Genomic DNA, 8,628 nt, shown 5'->3' on the forward strand with positions numbered 1-8,628 from the left:
TAGGGTGAACCCTGCCCAAAGTCAATTACAGGAAGCCCTCTACACAGTGTTACTTAAAAGATAAGGAGAAAAAGACCCAACTGCTCAAATGTAGTTCAACCCCGGAATCTGATGCCATTGAAGTTCCCCACATGAGTCACTCTCAAGGGACTTTCTGGGAACTTGGATTTTAACTGGGCAAAGGATGTTATTATCCTGCTCAGGCATATTAGCTGATTCCCGTATTGACAATGATTGTATTCTCTGATTAAATGTTTTTGCCATCAATTTTTATTGGAGGAAATGAGGTGTACAGGTAAAGCAAAGAACCGCTGACACACAGAGCCTGGCCTGTGTTATTGAAGAACGTTTGTGGAGAGCTTAGATAGCGAGAGGGAGCTTCAAGGCACATTTTCTCTTTGTCAGATAGGAAGAAAGGAGAAAGACAAAGGGAATGTTCTCAAAGCAAACTGTGATTTTTTTTCTCCCTTTAGCCAAAATTCTTTTTGTCTTCGAACACTTGGGCTACTTGCTAGGTCCATCAACATGTGATAGGTTTCCACTGAAATTAGACAATACTTCTTTTATTCTCTTATTAAAGCAACCTTAGACAAGCAGTTCTACAGCTACGATTCAATAGATGCTTTTGAATATTGCTCACAAAAGAATTCTAATAGGGAAAATCATTTGAGATTGAAAATGAGGGGACTAAAAAAAAAAAGTGGCATAAAAGCCTTGTCTTTGGCCGTGTAAGTTGCAAGAACTTGCTCCATCCCTGTAAGTGGTTTTAGTCTCTGAGAGAGAAAATATTTAAACAAAGCAGATGTTGATGAGTCACAGTTAGGCTCTTCTAGTTTGGAAAACATGGTTTATTTGAATGTAGAGCTATTGTTTGGAAGGTGGTTGGCTGAAGTCCTTAATTAAAAGCCTAAATGGTGGATTTCCTGTGCTGTCAATACCGAGGAAGTCGGAACCAGATGATCTCTAAGAACACTCTCAACTCTTAATATCCTACACTTTTTTATGAGCTTCGTGCCTTTCTCGCTTTTGCCCCGGTTATGTAGCTACCAGATGATATCTCCCCCACCCCCTTTTCTGCTCTGAAGACGTGACTGAGGAGTCAAATCAAGCTTCTCTCAGGAAGAACCAACACCTAAACTGAGATCTGGAGGAGGGAGAGGCGTGACAAAGTGAAAGAGTGAGTGGGTGGGCAGCGGCATTTCGGTCAGAGCAGTAAGCATTCACAGGGGTCCTGTGGCAGGAGGAAGCAATGTGTGCTCAGGAGCTTGGAGGCAAGGGGATAGAGACATCCCCCAAGGTCGTTAGGAGATAACAGACAGGACTTGGTAATCACTTGGATAACTGGAGACAGTTCTCTCAGATTACTTGCTACTCTCTTCCTCATTTTTTCTCTCCTAGCAGCTAACACTTCAGCGAGGCATTGTTTTAAGCACTTTATATGCATTAACTTGACAATAACCCAGTGAGTATATGGTAGAATATATGAACTCACGATCCTACCTGAAAATCTCCTCTTTGACCATTTTCTGCCCCTCACATACTGAGCTATCCTTCAGATAGCTATACAAAGTTTTTGTAGGGACAAGCCCAGGGTTATTTGAGAAAAGAAGAAAAAGATGGGGGCATGCAAATGTGTTTTGTTCATGCCGAGTCTCAAGGCATGGGACTTAGGAAGAAAACTACTGAAAACCACAATCCATTCATGTGGTATCCATTTAATTGTGACATATAATATTTATTGAGTGCAATTAATTTATTTGTGATGAATAATATTTATTGTGCCAGGTACTGTTCTGAACATTTTCAAATATTAGTTTATTTAATCTTCACACCTAACCCTACTATTACATCTGTTTTACAGATGAGAAAACCAAGAAAAGTCTCCAAAGATATGTCGCTATTAGCAGTGATGGGAAGTGGGAACTAATCCCACCATGAGGCGGCCTGCCCTCTAAGGCTATGCTCTTAAGCACTAGGCATCACTTGCTCATTTGCATGACTGCCCAAGCCTTGTTACATCCTGAAATTATTCTCTTCTTCTTTCTCTAACAGACTTCCTTATTTACAGTAAAGAGAAAGGTCCTCACAACAAACATGATAGAGTCACTGAATTGGCAAGAAAACACAGAAACTTTTGTGGACCTCTCTCAGGACAACTGCAGAAACTGCCTTTTCTTCAACAAATGAGAATATGGAAATAATTTTGTGGCCAATGAACACGAAACACTTAAGATATGCACCAAGCCACCAAGTAACTCTAGATTCCTGAAATTGGTAGTATGAAAACAGCTCTAAAGCTGCTTTTGAGCAGGGATTATGGTCAATCCTACACCAGGAAAGTAATTACAGTAGAAAAAAGAAGGACCATTTTCAACAAAGTTGCAGAATTTCTCTGATTTGCACTAAGCATTTGTCACTTTCTTGGCATATGTTTCTCCTTTCATCACTGAACTGTAGGAGAGATCACATGTTTCAAGTCAGCCTCACTCTCATTTGGGTTCAAATCAAATTCCACAGTGTTCTTTTGGAAGAAGGGGTTTCCCCGAAATTAAAGAGAGTTTCCTCCACTTTTATGGAGATCTAAAGAGGCAGGATTTCAGTTCCTCTTGTCACTTTAATCACTTTCTTGCCCCTCTCTTTCTCCATCTTACTCTCTTAGCAGATAATAAAGCCCTTTACTGTATTTTCTACTTGCCAATCACTGTTCTAAACGTAGTACACCTAGTAACTCAACAACATCCTGTGAATATATGGCAGAGTAAGATGCAGGTAGGTTGGTAGACAGAGCATAAAAAAGCATAAAGAGATCCATATAAATGCTTCTAGTCTCTCTGTAAGTGAGAAACAGGCTCTATTCATTTTACAGATGAGGAAGCTAAAGCACAGAGAGAGTAAGCTGTTGGTTGGCAACCACATAGCTGCAAAGTGATAGAACCATGATTCAACTGTGAGCAGTCTGATTGCAGAGACCGTACTCCTAGCCTTCAAACGCTACTGCAAAACTCCTCCTTGGTTGAATTCAACTCTGTACTCCCCCCTGCCTGTCCTTGGGAAGATGAACAGAATGGAACAAAATGATCATGCTGATTGTTCACCTTCAAATGCATGGCTTGGCAGAGCCCTGAAAGCCTACTCTACTTTCCAAGTCAGCTCATTTGTGCATTATTGCATGCCTCTTCTCTCTTCAAGCCTCTGCTGTGCTTCTCCAATCTTCACTCTGCTGAGGACTAAGTTCCCATTTCACTGAGAAGATAGAAACAATCAGAAGGGAACCTCCACATGTTCCCACCAACACATCTGCAGATCTACTTGCATTGGGCCCAGTGTTTGCTGCCTGACCTCTTACCATGGGTGAATGTCTATGCTCCTGTCTAAATCCAATAGCTTCTTATTATGCACTGCATCACATTACCTTACCTTCTCCAGGATTAGTGTCTTTCAAATCTATCCTCTTTTTTTTTTTTAAATTTTTTTTTTAACATTTATTTATTTTTGAGACAGAGAGAGACAGAGCATGAACAGGGGAGAGTCAGAGAGAGAGGGAAACACAGAATCTGAAACAGGCTCCAGGCTCTGAGCAGGTCAGCACAGAGCCTGACGCGGGGCTCGAACTCACAGACTGCGAGATTATGACCTGAGCCGAAGTCGGCCACCCAACCGACTGAGCCACCCAGGCGCCCCCAAATCTATCCTCTTTACTGTATCATCAATTCTCCTACGTCTACTAAATCATTGCCATCAGTATACAAATATTCTGTACTCTCTCCTATATTAAAAACAAAACCAGACTTTCTGGGTTTCTGGTCTGTCACATAAAGAGGTAAGCAATTGTCAGTCTGTCCTAACAATAAGTAAAAAGCTGAACACATTGAAAAATCAACAACTTTTCTTAGATCCATCTGAGAAGTGAGGTCACTGGCAAACCACTACCTCCAAATTGGAGAGACAGACAGGCAAATATAGAGAGTAACATCTTACTGGAGCAGAAACCTGCATAAGGACCATTGTTGCAATAGGAAAACCTGAACTGGACTTGATAAATTACTGGGAGCTCAGTGTGGACAAGGCTGAGAGTTAAAAACTCCAGGGCGACTCAAGCATTGGGAACTCCCCCCCCCCCCAATTTTGTGAGTTTTATCTCTAGGAACTTGACTTGGTTCTCACAGTGAATAGCAGAAAAGAATCTGCTTATGCTTCTGGCAGGGGGTGGGGAGAGAAAAGAAACTATTCTGAATTACACAAGAGCATTCTCTTCTTAACAAGGCCTGCCCACAAGAAAAACTATATTATAGAGCCTAAGCTATTGAGATTTTAGCAGAAGGGAAATATCCAATTCCAGCCAGCTCTAGACTTCCATATGGGAGAAGGGAAATACCCAACCCCAATCCCTTCTAGCCTTACACATGGGGGAAGGGAAGTAGCCCCCTCCAGCTCCCACTAGCCATCTTGTCCCACCTGGGGGGCAGACACTGAGAACCATTTGTGAAGTTCACAGTTTAGAGTACTTACTAACAGACTACGACCTAATCATGGACTTTAGAACACTTTCTCTCCCCCCACACCTCACCACCACATTACTAAAAGCCTATTTAATTTACCACATTTACTTTTAACCCATACATCATGTCTGGCTAACAAGTAAAAATTAAAAAGCGTACTAAAAGGCAAAAAAATAAAAAATAAAAACAGTCTTAAGAGACAGCATGCATTAGAACTAGACTCAGATATCTTAGAGATGTTGGAAATATCAGATCAGGAACTTAAAATAACTATGTTTAATATGCTCAGTACTCTAATGGATAAGGTAAATAGCATGCATGAATAGATGGGCAATATAAGCAGGGAGGTGGAAATTCTAAGAAAGAATAAAAAAAGCAATGCTATAGATCAAAACAGCTGTAACAGAAATGAAGAATGCCTTCAGTGTGCTTCTTGGTACACTGAACACAGATGAGAAAAGAATCTCTGAGCTTGGTGATCTCTTAATGGAAACCTCCAAAACTGAAAAGCAAAGAGAAAAAAAGATGGAGGTGAGGAAAACAGAGAATAGAATAACCAAGAACTGTAGGACAGCTATAAAAGGTGGGATATATACATAATGGGAATAACAGAAGGGGACGAAAGAGAGAAATGAAAGAGGGAATATCACCACAGTTTCCAAGGACATTTAAAGGATAATTACACTGTTCACGAAAACTAACTCAAAGTGGATTATAGGCCAAAATGTAAAACACAATCTTAAATCTCCTAGAAGATAACATAGGAGAAAACCTGGGTGACCTTAGGTATGGTGATGACTCTTTAGATACAACACTGAAGGCATGACCCATGAAAGACAAAAATGATAAGGTGGACTTCATTAAAGTTAAACACTTCTTTGCAAAAAACAATGTCAAGAGAATGAGAAAACAAGCATCAGGGTAGGAGAAAATATTTCCAAAACATATCTGATAAAGGACTGTTTTCCAAAATATACAAAGAACTCTGAAAACTCAACAATAAGAAAATCAACAACTGCATTAAAAACTGAGTCAAAGACCTGAACAGAGACTCTATCAAAGAAAACATAGATGGCAAATAAGCATATAAAAAGATGCTCAACATCATTTATCATTAGGAAATTGCAAATTAAAATAATGAGATACCACTATACACCTCTTAGAATGGTCAAAATCCAAAACACTAACAATACGAAAAGCTAGCGAGACTGTGGAGCAACGGAAACTGTCATTGCTGCTGCGAATGCAAAATGGTACTTTGGAAGACAGTCTGACCATTTCTTACCAAAGTAAACATATCTTACCATGGGATCCAGCAGTTGCACTCCTTGGTATTTACTCAAAGAAGCTGAAGAGTTATGCCCACACAAAAACTTGCACATGAAGATGTTTCTAGCGGCTTGATTCATGATGGCCAAAATGTGGAAGCAACCAAGAGGTCCTTCAGTAGTTGAATGGATAAACTGTGGCACATCCAGACAATGGTATATTAGCACTAAAAAGAAATGAGTTATTGAGCCATGAGAAGACATGGAGGAAATTTAAATGCATATTACTAAGTGAAAGAAGCCAACTGGGAAAGGCTATACTGTATGATTCTAAATATGTGGCATTCTAAGAAAAGGCAAAACTGCAGAGGCGATAAAAAGATCAGCTGTTTCAAGGGTGGGGTGGGGGTGAAGATACGAATAAGCAGAGTGCAGAGGATTTTTAGGGAATTTGGTTCTGGGAAAGCCAGTCTGTGGAGAAGGTCAAAGGATTGATGGTTGCTAGGGTTTGGGGGAGGAAGAGGAGGAGGATGAATAGATGGAGCATAGGGTGTTTAGGTCCATCAAAACATTAGGTGGGATGCTTTAATGGTGGATACATGCCATTGTACGTTTGTCTAGGCCTGTATAACGTATATCACCAAGAGTGAACCCCAGTGTAAACTATGAATTTAGAATGATGAAATGTCAATATAGGTTCATCAATTGTAATAAATGTACCAATCTAATGTGAGATTTTGATGGTGGAGAGGGCTATGTGTATGTGTGCTCAGTGGGTATATGGGAAACTTCCGTACCTTCTCAATTTTCCTATAAACTGAAACTGATCTAAAAAAATAGTTAATTTAAAAGCAAAGCAAAACAAAAGCAAAAACAAAACAAAGAACCTCCCTGGATCTCACATTCCCTTCCAACCACAACCTCATTTATCTGCTCCCTTTTAGAGACAAACTCCTTAAAAGAGCTGCCTATAGTCACTAGCCATTTCTATTTCCCTGCTTCCCATCTCTCGAATCTATTTGCACCAAGGGTTTGCCCTCTTTCACCAAAAATGTGAAAGTCCTCATCTTACTTGAAATGTGAGCAGCTTTTGACACAGTGATATTTCAGTTTTTTTGATAGACTTACTTCACTTGGTTCCTGTGGCCACCCATTTTTAATATTCTCCCCCTCCCTTAATGGGCCACTCTTTTTTTTTTTTTTTTAATTTTTTTTTCAACGTTTTTTATTTATTTTTGGGACAGAGAGAGACACAGCATGAACGGGGGAGGGGCAGAGAGAGAGGGAGACACAGAATCGGAAACAGGCTCCAGGCTCCGAGCCATCAGCCCAGAGCCTGAGGCGGGGCTCGAACTCACGGACCGCGAGATCGTGACCTGGCTGAAGTCAGACGCTCAACCGACTGCGCCACCCAGGCGCCCCAATGGGCCACTCTTAATCTCCGTTTACTAGTTTCCCCCTCACGTCCCTAAATGCCAAGCACTAGAATGGACTGAACTCAATCTTTGGTCTTCTTTTCTGTATCTATACTCTCTTTCTTTGGTGATCTCATCCAGACTTGTGGTTTTAATTAATATTGATAACTAATAATGATGCCTCAATTCAAACCCCCCAATTTATGGGGTTTTGGGGAGAGTTGACTGAGCTAATATATATAAGCACTTAAATGACAGAGCTAATATATATAAGCACTTAAATCTGCATCTGGAACAGAATAAGCACTTTATATAATCAGCCAGAAACTTGCTACCTGTCTAATAGGCATCACAAATGTTACATGTTCAAAATCAAATTTCCAATTTTTCTCCCTTGGGTTCCCGCTCCTGTAGACTTCTCCAAATATCCCTAACTCTTTACTTCCTATCATATTTACTATCTAGTCTATGAGAAAACCCTGGTGGTTCTACCTTCAAAATATATTCAAGACTCAACACTTCCCATTCTCATCACTATCTCTTTGTCCAAGGACCTTCCACCCACTCTTTTGTAAATTTACTGACCAGTCTCCCCACTTTCTCTCATCTCCCTCTGGTCTAGTTCAGCACAGCAACCAAAGTGATCCTCTTAAAATGTAAGTCAAATCATGTCACGCTTTTGTTCTAAATCCTCCAAGGGCTGTGCATCTTATTCAGGGCAACAGTCAGTATCTGTGCAATGATGGCCTACAAGGCCTTACATCAACTGGCTTTGTGCTCCTCGGATTTCATCTCTCCTCATTCTTTGTGTAGTCCACTCTACTTCAGCACATTAGCCTCCTTGCTGTTTCTCAAATATACCAAATATATTCCTCCTTCCATTACTTTTGCATTTCATTTCCCTCTGTCTAGAATGTCCTTCCTCCAGATAATTTGCTCAAATGTTTCTGCTCATCCCTTCTTGCCTTCTCCAGTATCTCAAAGAATTTTCTTCTCTTTTACAGCATCACGACCACCAGGAGAGGACAAAGCCTGTAGACAGCCTGTAGACAAAGCCTGTAGACAGCCTGTAGACAAAGTTAAAACTTCAAAACCAGGTTCTTGATGACATCTTTTGAGCATCTAGATTAAGCCTTGCCTAATGACAGCCGTACCCTCGGACTGTTACATGAGGCAATCATGCCCTTTAGAACTTATTACAATATCTGGCAAACAACTTGGAATGCATCGTATGTGAAAAATATCATTAGCACTAGTATATTTTAATCATAATGTATTATTGTTCATATTCTAATGTGGTAGAATTGTATAATGATGAATATTAGCAAAAAGAAAACTGTAATTTGTGTAAACAAAGAATGGAGAAATATATTGTTTAATCTTTTCTTCTAAAGACATTATTATGTTGTACAACATGAAAAGAGAAAAGACAGGGGAAGGAGACAA

General features: G+C 40.1%; 1 long non-coding RNA gene across 1 annotated transcript; it reads right to left on the reverse strand.

Annotated features, from left to right (window-relative positions):
• Window positions 1–247: 247 nt before the first annotated feature.
• Window positions 248–6,946, reverse strand: LOC131501601 (uncharacterized). Its single transcript, XR_009256839.1, has 2 exons — window positions 5,804–6,946; window positions 248–541 (listed from the first exon to the last, which is right to left on the reverse strand). It is a non-coding gene; the product is annotated as an uncharacterized LOC131501601 (long non-coding RNA).
• Between the last annotated feature and the right edge of the window lie 1,682 nt (window positions 6,947–8,628).

Source organism: Neofelis nebulosa, chromosome 2 (assembly GCF_028018385.1).
Source record: "Neofelis nebulosa isolate mNeoNeb1 chromosome 2, mNeoNeb1.pri, whole genome shotgun sequence".
In the NCBI taxonomy this organism is placed as follows: domain Eukaryota; kingdom Metazoa; phylum Chordata; class Mammalia; order Carnivora; family Felidae; genus Neofelis; species Neofelis nebulosa.